This window comes from Podarcis bocagei, assembly GCF_964188305.1.
Source record: "Podarcis bocagei genome assembly, chromosome: 16".
Taxonomy (NCBI): domain Eukaryota; kingdom Metazoa; phylum Chordata; class Lepidosauria; order Squamata; family Lacertidae; genus Podarcis; species Podarcis bocagei.
Genome location: NC_138142.1, coordinates 25,627,909 through 25,641,873, shown reverse-complemented (window position 1 = coordinate 25,641,873; position 13,965 = coordinate 25,627,909). Strand labels below are relative to the sequence as shown.

The window sequence follows — 13,965 nt, the reverse complement described above, 5'->3', positions numbered from 1 at the left end:
AATTGGGTTTTTTGTTTGTTTGTTTCTACTGTTCTATTGGCTTGTTGTATGGTTTGTGTTCTATTCTTAAGGGGAGAGGGTCAGGGCGGCCTGGCAGTGGGCCCCAGCCAACAAAATGACTGGGGCAGGTTCCACAGGGAAGGATGCACTGGGACACTTGATCTCAGTGATCACGGGTAGGAGGAGGACCATGTCATTTCCGAGGAGGCAGGTTTAGTCGTTGTTTGAGGACTATCCCTGCTTCTGAGTCTGGTGTTGACTGGAAGGATACTGGAATTAGCAAGGGAGACCCACATGACCTTAAGGTGCTGCTGTGCAATGCGAGGTCAATGATTCACAAGACTGCTGTCATCCACGACTTGATCATGGATGGAGGACTTGACCTGGCATGTGTGGCTGAGACTTGGTTGGATGAAGCAGGTGGTCCTGTTCTTGCTGCTGCTTGTTACCAGGTTTCTCTTACGCACAGCAACCCAGGTCATGTGGGCGGGGGGGGGGGTGCAGTGATTTTTATGAAGCCATTATCTTGCACCAGGTATCCTATTGGTTTTCTGAGTGCATTTTATGGAAGTTGAGCAATAGGGGCAGTACAGAATTCCTTTTGGTGTCCCAACCTCGCTGCTGCACCAAGGATTCCCTGCCTGAGCTGCTTCAGGTCATGGCGCATATTCTCCTGGAGACACCTAGTTTGGTTGACCTTGGGGATTTTAACACCCATGTTAAACTCGACCTTACAAGGGGCTGCTTGGGACTTCATGGAAAGCATGGCCTACATGGAGTTGTCCCTGAATAACTTTGGCCCAACTCATAATTGCAGGCATGCCCTAGACCTGGTGTTCATCTCTATGGATGTGGGTGATCTGACACTAAGTAAAAGCAAAACAAAAGAAGTGTCATTGTTGGATTACTTCCTGGTACAACTGGACTTTTCTGCACCCCTTACCCTCTGCAGGGAGGTGGGACAGATTCGGATGGTCCGACCCCGCCACTTAATGGATCCAAATGGCTTCCAGAGAGTGGTAGGCTAGGGGATGTTTTATCCCATGTTGTTGGCCTTTCAGCTGATTCCCTGGTGGCCCGCTGAAATGACGAGTTAACCAGGGCTATCAACTGTCTGGCTCCGAAGTACCCTCTCTGATTGCATGGGCCCCGGACAGCCCTCTGGTTTTCCCCAGAGCCGAGGGTGACGAAACAATTGCTGAGATGACTAGAGCGCCGGTGGCTGAAAACTCATTCTGAATTGGACCAGACACTGATTAGAGTTCAACATCGAGCCTACCAAGTGGTGATAGCAATGGCGAAGAGGACCTTCTTCACTGCCTCTATTGCATCTGCAGAAAACAACAATAGGAAACTCTTTTGGGTGGTTTGCAATCTAATGAAACCACCACAACCATTGGGGCCTGGTAAGGACCCCAAGATTCCTTGCAATGATTTTGCAAAGTTTTTGCAGATAAAGTTGCTCAGAATTGAAAGAGGTAGACTATACCGTGGGAGCAAGGCCAGAGCAGGAAAGTGCTGGAGTCCGGTCTAGTCAAGTTGCATGGGATCAATTCCAATCTCTTACCTCTGAGGATGTGGACAGGCTGCTTGGATGAGTGAAATCGACCACCTGTCTCCTTGAGCCTTACCCATCCTGGCTCATAAAAGTGAGCTGGGAAGGGCTGGGCGATGGGCTTTCACAAAGGTGAAAGCTGCTTCCTAGTTCTGCTGGATCTCTCAGCGGCCTTTGATACCATCGACCATGACGTCCTTCTGAACCGTCTAAAGGAGCTGGGGGCACTGTTATACAGTGGTTCCACTCCTTCCTTCTGGGCCATGTACAGAAAGTGGTGTTAGGGTATGAGTGTTCAGACCCCTGGGCTCTCACTTGCGGGGTGCCTCAGGGTTCATTTATTGCATTTATATCCCACCTTTTTCTCCAAGGAGCTCAGTGTGGAGTACATGGTATCATTTAATCCCCACAACAACACTGTGAGGCAGGTTAGGCTGAGAGGCAGTGACTGGCCTAAGGTCACCCTTGTGACCTTCATGGCCAAGTAGTTTTGAACTCTGGTCTCCCAGTTCATAGTCCGATGCTAACCACTATGCCACCACTGGCCCCAGTTATGTGTTAGACCAGCAAGAGGAAAGGACTATTGGCTTTGCACCCTACCTCCACTGCTGGAAGCAGTAATGCATTCAAATACCAGCTGCTGGAAACAGCTCAGCGTGAGAGTGCTCTTGCGTTCAGGTCCTGCTTATGGGCGTCTCATAAGCTTCTAGTTAGTGGCTATGAGAACAGGATGCTGGATTAGACGAGCCATTGGCTTGATCCAGCAGAGCTCTTCTTATTCTTAACAGGTCAGGGATAGGTAAAGGGAGAGTAAAAACAGGCCTGGTGCAAGATGTTTTGGTGCTCAAGGCAGAGCAATTGAAAGGACCCACCCACTCACTAACAGAGATCGCCACAGTCCATTGGGAAGCTGCACTCCCATTCATTCAATGTGCCATAAATTGATCCTGTGGGGTTTGTTCTTGTTTTTACGATTCTACAATTATTGAGGAGAGAAAAAATGTGTTTGAAAATCCTCATCGTTTGGGGTGTGGCCTTTTTGTTGTTGTTGTTACACTTGGCTTACTTTTCAGGTGGCCAAGAGTTGTTTGCCCGTGTCCTTTCTTTGATTGTACAAATTTTCTCCCTAGTAGTCTATGCTCTGAGTTCCTGGGCTTTAAAGAAGACATCCAAAAAACAGACACACAACCAAACCTTTATTGTTATGGCCAATGACCAGCACTAAAGAAACTAAATGAGAAGCACATATTATCCAAATGTGCATGCTAAGATAAGAGAAACAAGTAAATCAAGGTAAATAAAAGATGAGTAAAATGAATAAGTAAAATAAGATGGGCATTGACATTTTGGAAGTTACAATCATGTCACAAACTCCAAAGAGGAAAATTACAAAACATGTATGGTCAGTCTCTGGTGGGTTTGCTACAGAAACATGAAACTTAGCCACACTGAGAGTTTTAGGTGCACACACAGCACCCTCGGCCACCTTGCAGCAATAAGGTAAGCTCAAATCTCCACCCCTGCCAAAATGCTAAAGAGGAAGGCATAAAAACTCGAATCTTCTTTCATTTATTTAGTTAATTTATGTACAGTACTGCTTTATATTCCAGTAGAAATGTCTTAAGGGGTTGACAAATCCCCTCAATAAGGAATCAATATTTGAAATGCAATACAAATGCCGCATTCAGAAACAAACGTTGCTATTACTAATAATCATCACAATTGCACATATTAAGTAATGTAATTAAGTATCTTTCACGGGAGAAGAAAGCGTCTGAGAAAATTGGAGGGCAGATTTCACCACATCGCTAATTCACAGCGTGTGCTCTTCCCATTAGGTTATAGGCCCTCTCATCCACTTGTTTCCACGATCCATCTACTTATCTGTCTGCTGCTATATACTACAGTATATACTTGCAGTATGTGATGATCTGCAACGGGTGTTGGTTCTAAAAGGGGATTCAGATTCCTCCCCAAGGAAACTGGCTGTTTATGCTGGTGAGTCCTGTCGGCAACTCTCTTACCCCTTCCCTCTCTGAGGCTGTAGGGGCAGTTATGTTCCCCCCTCTAAACCTTTGAAAACTGTGACGACCCTATCAAGATAGGCAACATTCAAAGAGGGGGTGGTCCAGAAATGATGTGTGTGTGACACCCAAGCATTCTGCCTTATGTAGAACAATGCAAGTATGAAAGAGACCCCCTTTGCAACTCGGGTTGGCATTTCCCCTCTTCCCCCAGCTGCCTTTTAAACATAAGTGTTTCTTTTGCACCCTTTCCCGAATGCAGAAGCTTAGGAAGGGCTGGGAGATGGAAAGGAAGCAAATGTATTTTTTCTTTCTTTATTGAAATGAGGGGGTGACTCAGGGATGGGAGGTTTGTTTTGTTGTTGGCAGTGGAAGGCTCCCCCCTTCCACTCCCCTTTGAGTCGAAACAGATGTCTCTCCCATAAAATGAGATTGTATGAGCTCATGGAGGAGAGAGAGAGAAAGAGAGAGTGAGACAGAGAAGCAAGGACCCCCGCATCTCCCATTCAGACTCTGGGTGTGTTGCAGGTCCAGCTGGAGTCATTCTGCCCTGCATCTCCTTCTAGATGGAGAGAGATGGATGGAAGAGAAGTTATTGTTTGACTAAGCTGAAAACCCTGTAAATGCCCTTCTCTTCCTTGGCCTTCAACCGCTTCCCTTCTCACGTTTTCACTCTTGATTCTGCAGCCAAGGGTCTCAACTTACCAAGAGAAGCAGACACTCTTCCATTCTACAAGGTAAGGCACTGCTACAGTTCTGTCTCTGCCTCTCTGGCTTGACAAGGCTGGTGTGGGTGGTTCCCTCGCACAGGGAGCTGAGCTGGGGGGAGGAGAGCAAAATGATGATGATGATGATGATAAATATTAATAATACCTATATTTATACAGGTACCTACTCAAAGTACCAAAATGAATTATTGTAAAAATAAGAAAACTTTGAGGGGCGCGCCGATAAATTTTGTCCTCCCTCTGGGTGCCATATTACCAAAGTCTGTCACTGCTTAGTTTAGGAAAAGAGAAAGTCTTCCACCATTCCCAGCTGGCCTGGTCACCGAGCCTCATGGAAAAGCCAGCAAGAGTATTGTGGCACCTTTAAAGGGTGATAAACCATCAGATCCACCTGTACTACTTGGTAGTTTTTTCATTTTGGTAACAGACTTAAAGCAACTACCCCTCCAGAACAAGAAGCTGGGAATCCAGTGGGCAGCATACGGCAGCTCATTTCTGAATATCCAGAACTAGACGTGCTCATTTAGAGCATAAGGACATAAGATACTATAACACTTGTGAGTGCTACTGGGAGCCAGGGCTATGGCATTCCCACAAATATTTCCAAAGGAAGCTTCACACACTGTGGTTCTCCCCTCCCCACCCACAGTTTTGAGAGCTGAATTGGGAGATTAGGGTAGAGGTATGCATCAAATACTTCTTGCATGTCATTAGAACCACTAACACGTGTTTCTGGGTGCATGTGTCATGCATGTGCATGCATGGGGAGCCAGGACTAGCCCCCTGTTCCTTGTCCTGTGTGTACCTGTTTGCAAATCCACATTTGCTGCTAAGCTATGCATGTTTAAGTCTTTGTATTGTAGCTGGATTTTAAGAAGTGCTTTTAAAACAAAACAAAACAAAAACATTCTCATCCTCTGGACTTGACTGTGGTTCCCCCCTCTTTTTCCCCTTAGCTGCAGTATATAAAAATGTGCAAAGTAGAAAAAATGGCAGTGTACAACAGTGGTGGGAGCTTTGGACTTGGATATTGGGAGAATGAGTACCTTCAGATTTCTGCATGACCCTTGGTGGTCTGGCTGCGACAAGCCATTATTTGGACTGGGAGGATCTTCACAATAAAAAGTATTCGAAAGTTGCCTCAGCTTTCTCACACAAAAAGCCCCTAATGTGCAGGCAAGAAACTTTCAAATTTTGCAACATGTTTTTAAAACCTTAGAAAAACAAACAAACAAAAGCAGAACCAGGGGGATCAGAATGCAAGATCTGTTCTGAGATGTCCGGTGCTTTTGCAGTCAGCAGCACGGAGAGGGGACCTTCCATGGTACATACGGATGAGAAGCAAGGCAAGCAGGCAGGGTGCAGCAATATCTCCCAGCTTCTTGGCCTGATGGACACGGGGCGGGCTGTTCCCTGCCACCTCTGCTGCGGCGGCAGTCAGTCCACAGGCCGTCCAGACAGACAGCAGCTGCCGAGACCACAAGAGAGGAGGGCTGGCATTGAAACAACAAAGACAGCTGGAGAGGCAGTGCCAACTTTGTGATCCTAGCGGATGCCAACCTCTTTGTATTACAGGTAAGCTCTTGTTTCAAAGCTTAAGGCAGTCTTGCAGTGTCTCTCTGTGTGTGTTCCTTTGATGGGAAGTTCTAAGAACATAGGAAGCTGCCTTATACTGAGTCAGACCATTGGCCTATCTTGCTCAGTATTGCCTACACTGGTTGGCAGTGGCCAGGGCCGGCCCACCCATGAGGCAAGGTGAGGTGACCACGTCTGGCGGCAGAATCCACAGGGGCAGCAGATCCTGATGTAGATCTTTCTTTCCCCATTGTTCCTGATGTAGACTTTCCCTCGCCCCTTCTTCCCTGGCAGGGAGGTGGATGCCATTTTGGAGGCCCATCGCAGGGGCCAAAGTGTCTTGGGTCAGCCTTGGCGGAGGCTCGCCAGAGTTTGAGGCAGGGTTCTCTCTCAGCTCTACCTGGAAATGACGGGGATTGAACTTGGCAGATGCTCTACCACTGAGTTGTGGCCTTTCCCCTAGGAGCAGAATTTCTGTCAAGACACACCAGAAAGTTATGAATGTCATGTGTCTGTGCACCCAGTAATGTATCCCGGAATGTGCTTTGCTTACACGTTACATGAGTGTACATTCAATGTGTATGTGGGAGAGAGCGAGAACGTTCCTGTCTACAGTCGCTAGCTTCTTGCATGCCCCCTACTTGCATAACTTGGGCAAGAATTCACATGTAAGACCTGTACGCACATAGAGGATTCCTGGTGCTGCCTGCATATGTACCGTTTGCATGCAGAAAACACAGCTGAACGTGGACAGCAAGAGCCCATGAGTGAGATTCTGCTCATCCCTCTGCATCTGCTGATATGCATAATGTCCCGATGTGACTAAATAATGGGTTCTCTTCAACCCCTTCCTTGAACAGTGATTGCAAGAAGATAATATTCCAATGCCCTCAATGTACATGGGCATTGACAACCACAAAAGGAAAGCAAAATTGCCTTTCTGAAGGTGCATGTGGTACAGAACCAGACAGCAGGGGGAGAGAATGGAGGAATTAGGAAGTGGGGAAGGAAACCAAGTTGCTTTTTCTCATTCCTGTTTATCATGTTAGGGAGAAGTTAGCTTAGGCTTGTGTGACCTGGTGCCCTCCAGATGTTTGGGTTATGCTCTGCTGTCTGGGGCTGATGGGCGTTGTAGTGCGAAACCTCTGGTTGTGGAAGGCTGAGGTGGCTTATTCCTCCACACAGTTGCCTGATGATTCTCACAAGGCCAGAGGTCCCCAGGAGTGTCTTACGTGCTCACAGACAGCATCTGCCCTCCTGAGAGTCTGGATTGGAGACAGCTTATTAAGAGGACAACACCGGAGGAGCCCCAGAGGGTTGTGTGGTGCCTGGATGAGACAGGAGCCGAGGAAACACGTGGCAGGTGCCAGCTTTGTGCAAAAAAGAAGGGGCTTTCGTTCTTGTTCCTGGTCTCACCTGTTTATGGCTCACTACTGTTGTAAAAGGGGCAGGAAGCAGAGAGCCTTTAATGCTGGAGGTGGCAGACCCTGGGCTAACCTCTGCATTCCACAAATGAACAAAGGGGGAGGTAGGGATAGGACTGGCTCTTCCAGTAGGCAACTTGAAGCAGCTGCCTCAGGCTTCCTCCATCCTCAAGCTAGCCTGCGGCCCTCAGGTACAGTAGTGGACCTGATCCTGTCCCCAGTGCTGATAGAAGATTCCATGGCCAGGCCAGTCAGCCGTTGACATAATAATAATAATAATAATTTTTTATTTATACCCCGCCCTCCCCAGCCAAGGCCGGGCTCAGAGCGGCTTACAAGCAATAATAAAAACAAGATGAGTGATTACAACTTAAAAACAAAAATAAAATACAACATTAAAATAATGGAACATTAAAATATTAAAATGGAGCCTCATTGCAGGAGAAGGAAAAGAAAAAAGAAAAAGGGGGCGGAGGGAATCAAATTGGCTCCAATCCAAAGGCCAGGCGGAACAACTCTGTCTTACAGGCCCTGCGGAAAGAGATCAGATCCTGCAGGGCCCTGGTCTCATGAGACAGAGCGTTCCACCAAGTTGGGGCCAGTGCTGAAAAGGCCCTGGCTCTGGTTGAAGCCAATCTAACTTCCTTAGGGCCTGGGACCACTAGGGTGTTGTTATTTATGGACCTTGAGGCTCTCCGTGGGGCATACCAGGCGAGGCGGTCCCGTAGGTACGAGGGTCCTAGGCCGTGAAGGGCTTTAAAGGTCAAAAGCAGCACCTTAAATCTGACCCTGTACTCCACCGGGAGCCAGTGCAGCTTGAAAAGCACTGGATGAATATGCTCCCATGGCAGAGACGCTGTGAGGAGCCTCGCTGCAGCATTCTGTACCCGCTGGAGTTTCTGGGACAGCTTCAAGGGCAGCCCCGCGTAGAGCGAGTTACAGTAGTCAAGCCTGGAGATGACTGTCGCATGGATCACTGTGGCCAGGTCGGGGCGGGAAAGGTAAGGGACCAACTGACACGGCACCATCTTGTTCTTTGCCCCAAGCACCAGCATGTTTGGGGCCAGCCCTGAGGAGGGACAGCCCACACACTACTACTACTACTACTTCTTCTTCTTCTTCTTCTTCTTCTTCTTCTTCTTCTTCTTCTTCTTCTTCTTCTTCTTCTTCTTCTCAGGATTGCTAGGGTAGCTATATCATTTCTTTGCTCAAAACGGACTAAATGCTTGTCCTGCAACCCTTGTTAGAATTAGTTATGAGCAAGATTGGTTCCTACCAAGCCATGATTTACACTAACTATAGACTCCAAACCATGGTTTGTGTTTTAGATGTTCAGGCAAACTGGTTTCCTTCTCCTCACTTCCCTGAAGAACCCAAGGTACTGTCCCAAAGAGCAGCATCTGAGGGTGAAGCAATGTGCCAGATCATGGTTTGTTGCAGTGATTATAAAGCCAAGCCACTGTATCCCCCAACCATGGTTTGCAACAGCTTCACACTATAGTTTCAGTTCCTGGTTTGGCCATTCACAAACCCCAGCTTGTTAGGTGGCATTGCTTCAAGCATTGTGACAAATTCCCTTTACGATATCACAATCCATCCCATTGAATTAATCACAAATAACTAGGCTTGTTTGATTTCAGTGGGACCATCACAGCAAACTTCACCTGAATTGGGGCCACCCGCTCTCTCTACACTTGTTTTCCACCCTTCGTGCACCTGATTGTCTTTAGCAGCGAGGTGCTTATTTTCACTCACAAGGGGAAAGAAATGCACACCACAATGCAAATTCTTCTGGGGGTGGGAAGACACAAGAAAACACCTAGGATAAATATCTGCCATCTGGATGGGAAGGGTTGGACTGTGCCTTAATTTACCCTGATACAAGTTTGGTCATTGTGGAGGGGTTTTTAATAGCTTTATTTTATCCATTTGCGCTGTACTTTATGGATGGTGCATAATGGGGCAGGGGTTTGGTGTGGTGGGGCTGGGAAGCTGGGGTGTGTGTGTGCTTCATAGCCATGGCTGGAGAAGAGATAGAGAAGGCAGGGCCCATTGTTCCAAATCGGCCAAGCTAGCGGTGATGGGAGAGGGAGTGATTAAACCTTCCTGCCCCCATCTCTCCCCGTAGGATTAATCTGATCCCCCTGACATTTCAGGTCCAGCTGCTTAGGAGGGTGGGTGTGCTAAAGACAGGTGTTGAGGAACAAAAATACGCGTGTGCAAACACACACACACACACACACACACTGGAGGGGGGGAGACAAGGAGAAGATTTGTTTCTCTCCCCCCATGCTTATGTGCCCCCTCCCTCCCATTGCACAAACAGAAAGGTATATGCAATTATTATTGTCTAGATGGGGCCCATAGGGGAGGCTTGGTGGTGTAATGTTCCCACAAGGGACATGCAATTGCCTCTCTGCAACACCCCTAAAGGGAGCCCAGGAGTCTCTGGCATGCCAAGGCCCAAGAAGCACAAAGGAAAGAGATGTCAGAGGGGGGTGGGGGCTCAGAGTGGAGGAGAGAGAGAGACAGAGAGAGAGAAACTCCCCTTTTCCATCCTGGGCTTGTTCACCAACTAATCTTGGCTCCGTTTGAAGTGTGTGTTTATGTGTGTCGGAGAGAGCTTGAGAGTCACAAACGCAGGCCTAGGTGAGGTTGATTTTGCTAAATGACCACAGTGCCTGCTTGAGCGCCACTGAGCCGTTCTGAGCCTCCTGAAGAAAAAAGGGTACATTTTGTCAGCCAGAACTAGGGTTGCCAGACAATTAGTGCTGACCTGAAGTCTCCAGGTCTACCTGCTCCCCGCTAAAAGATGGAGGGCTTGACTCTCCAGGTGGGCAAGGGTGACTTATTATTTGTAATAGTATTTAAATTAAGAAGACTACGTGTGCTGCTTGCAAGCTTCAGCCTGGCAAGGACTGGCTGTAAATTATTGTATAGACTCTCAGGAGGTGGCGGGGTATGTGTGGGGTTTTGTTTTTGTTTTGGAAGGACATGCTCTCAGAGACTGGTTAATGTGTAACGTGTCTTGCTTATTGACATCACCACTCCGTGACATCATCAATACCCACCATTGCTGGAGGCTGTCCCTCGGTCTCAGGTTTGGGCCCTGAAATCTCAGGATTTGTCATGCTCCCTAGCTGGGATTCTGAGGTGGTGAAATTCCCCCACAATTTCTTAGCTGGAATAGGGTGGAGCCTGGTTGTAGTAGTATCATCCTACTCCTCTCATCAAATATCACTGTCACTAGGGTCACCTCCTCCCCTGTTGTGCATTGTTGGGGCCTCTTTGCTGTCTCAGGCCTTTGGCTGATTAGCATTCTATGGCTTTTTAAATCTGTTTGTGGGAGGGGGGTTGTTACGGTATTTTCTGTTCCCATATAGTCTTTTTATGTTGTGAACCACCCTGTTATCTTCGGATGAAGGGCAGTGCAGTGGTACCTCGGGTTAAGAACTTAATTCATTCTGGAGGTCTGTTTTTAACCTGAAACTGTTCTTAACCTGAAGCACCACTTTAGCTAATGGGGCCTCCTGCTTCCGCTGTGCCGCCGCTGCACGATTTCTGTTCTTATCCTGAAGCAAAGTTCTTAACCTGAGGTAATATTTCTGGGTTAGCGGAGTCTGTAACCCAAAGCGTATGTAACCTGAAGTGTATGTAACCTGAGGTACCACTGTATACAAATTTTAACAAGAACAATAACATTTATATGAATAAATACACATTTATTCTGCAGATAGCCTGTGCGCCATGGATTCAAGCACCAGAAACGTGTTTGTTCTTTGGGGGAAAGACACCCTAAAATGTGCCATCGGCAGTTCATACCATGGCTCGACAGCCTCAGCGGCAGGGTATGTGCTGCATGGTGGGTGTCTTAGTGTTCATGTGTGTGCATTGATGGGTATATGTGCTGGAGGCAAAATACATCCATTTGGCGTGTAGAGATTTCATTTCCAGAACAGTCTCTCCCTAATTGTGATCCCGGTGTTGCAGGGAGTTGGACCAGATGACCCTTTGGATACCTTCCAGTTCTGCAGTTCTATGATTTCTAAAGCTATGTACTACCTCAACCTATGTACCACCTACAGGTTCCATTTCCAATGCTGGGGTTGGACTCTAGAACTTGTGAAGCAACTCCAGAGAGCATCTGAGCATAGGCAGAGTCCTATTCCCATAACAATGGCCAGTCCCCACATGCATCTGGGAGTAGAGGGGGAGCACTCCAGGGCAGAGTGTGTGGGCAGCAGGACACTCTTTTGTGCTTTTAGAAAGAATTGCCAACTTCTGAACTGTGTAGTGGCCAACTTTTGAACTTACCCTTTTAGGAGCAGTTTGATCTGCAGTTGAGTTTGGCTTCCATGACAATCTTCACTCTCTACAAATGAAACAACTCCTAGAGGCTGAGGAACAGTTCAATTTTGAGTTGCTCTGGTCACTAGGCAACGTTAGTTTGAAACAAATGGTTGGTTTTAGAAGTAGCTGGAAGGCATTAAGCTGCCTACCCCCCAAATTATTACGATCATTTTATTATTTAATGTGTTTATATCCTGTCTTTCTCCCAAGTGGGGATTCCAGACAACTTACAGCATTTAAAAAAACAACAAAAATAGTTACATCAAAACACATTTAGTATCAGCAATGAACATCTGGTTTGCCCTGACAGCATCCCAGTGGTGGTCATCATCATCTTTCCCTTCGTTTCCAAATACCTGCCTGCCTGAACAGGAAGGTATTGGCCTGCCAGCGGAAGGATAGCAAAGAGGGGGCCAGTCCAATCTTTCTTGGGAAGGAATTTCACAATCTGGGAGTGGCCACCGAAAAGGCTCTGTCTCAGCTCACTACCATTTGTGCCTCCAATGTTGATGGGAACAAGAGAAGGAGCTTAACAGCTGGGCAGGATTGTAAAGGGAGACATATTTCAGGTAGCCTGGGCCCAAGCTTTAGAGATCATAAATAGTACTTTGAATTGTCCTTGGAAATGCACGTGCACTCTGTAATCAGCCACAGCCAGCATTCTGGCTGCAGCATTCTGGACCAGCTGAAGCTTCCAAACACTTCAAACACAGCCCCATGTAAAGTGCATTACAGTAGTCCAACCGGGATGTAACCAAAGCATGAATTAAATGTTTAAAAATGATGCCATGTGCATTTTTTAAAAGGATCTCAGTCTTCTGAGGCAGAAGTAAAGGAAGCTTGTGGGCTTCCCCAGACAGCCTGTTGATTGAGCATTAATCCTGATTTGCTCACACAAAGCTCACACAGAGGTTAGACTATGTCTGGTCTTTATTGAGCATTCATCCAGATTTGCTGGTACGATGGTTCTGGGTCCTCCCGTCTGCCTTTCGTTCAACTCACATTTTCCCTAACTGCAAAAAGGGTGTTTGAAAAACAACAGTGGATTTGCTGTGCCAGGAAGGCAGAGCCCTCTAATCCACTTTGATTGCGTGGACTTAAGTTTCCAGTATGTCCTTGAATCTCTTCCACAAAATCCTGAGTCTGGAGGTGACCTGTGTGATAACATGATAGGGGAATGGAAGTGGGGGCCAGATTCCTGAAGAAGTGTGCCCAGTAAATGCCAGTCCCATCGCTTGTGAGGGAGGGGGACACAGAGAGCTCTCCTACAGGCTCTGCTTGTTATAAATCACACCCACTTGGCCTTATTGATTTATAAATGGTGGGTGAAAATGGTTCTGTCATCTCACACTTCCTCCCCCTTCCTGGTGTGTCATTCGCTGGGAGATGCAGGTCACTGTGGCTCTCAGCAGCTTTTATGCAACCCATTTTGATTAAAGGACTGCAGGCTTTGATTAGGGATGTTCCAGGGCCTTAACTAGCTGATCAGCAGGCGGAAATGCAATACCTTGCTACCCTGACTTGCACACAGGAGAAGAGTTTGCCTGTTAGATTCCTGTCTATCGTACCAGCCTGCTGTTTGGAACAAAACAGGATTTTTTTAGATTAAATTTTAATAACTACAAACAGGTTACAGGAAAAAAAGAGAAAGAGCGAGGAGGGAGGATAAGTTTTTGCAATTGACAATAAAGAAATATAGGATACAGCTCTGCGATAAACTGAGTAACAAAACAGACCAAGAGGGAAAAGATGTGTACTCTGTAATTACAAAAGGATCCTGTGGCCGAAATAAAAACAATTACCATTTTTATTTCAGAAAATAATAACTCTAAACTGCACTAAATTTAGACAGCCCTGAGCTGTTGTGTTGGTGTTGCCACCTGTTGACAGCCATGTGAACTGCGGAGCGTGATGACAGTCTACATTTTTATGTATATAGGAAGATATTGTTTTCACTAGTTGTGAGATTTCCTTGCCCCAAACAATTTTTGCAATAAGGGAATTCCTTTATTGGGGCGGCTTACTTCTGTTCAGCAACATGCAGCATTCTCCAGGGTGATTTATAGTGGAAAGTTACAGAGCTTTATTGCAGGTTGCTGGTAATTAGTGGAAATTGTCCATTTTAGCATTTTGGGAGCTTGAGGGTGAGGAAGGGTGTTTTCAGTTCATTGCTAGAGGCATACCTGTGGGTTGATGAGGGTGGGGCGTTCTTTGGCTCCACCTCCAGGCTCATAGAAATGCTGCTTCTTAAAGTTAAAAAGACTTAGCAAATCATGGGATACAAAGAAGCATGAAAAATGAACATCTGC

General features: G+C 46.8%; 1 long non-coding RNA gene across 6 annotated transcripts; it reads left to right on the top strand.

Moving 5' to 3' along the window:
- The first annotated feature begins 22 nt into the window (after window positions 1-22).
- LOC308575736 lies at window positions 23-7,565 on the top strand. Of its 6 annotated transcripts, XR_014002931.1 has the most exons (6): window positions 23-2,848; window positions 3,394-3,553; window positions 4,267-4,316; window positions 5,264-5,315; window positions 5,527-5,882; window positions 7,068-7,565. It is a non-coding gene; the product is annotated as an uncharacterized lncRNA (long non-coding RNA). The 6 variants fall into 6 exon arrangements; XR_014002927.1 differs by lacking the exon at window positions 3,394-3,553; XR_014002929.1 differs by lacking the exon at window positions 3,394-3,553 and having other exon boundaries at window positions 4,108-4,316.
- Window positions 7,566-13,965: the final 6,400 nt, after the last annotated feature.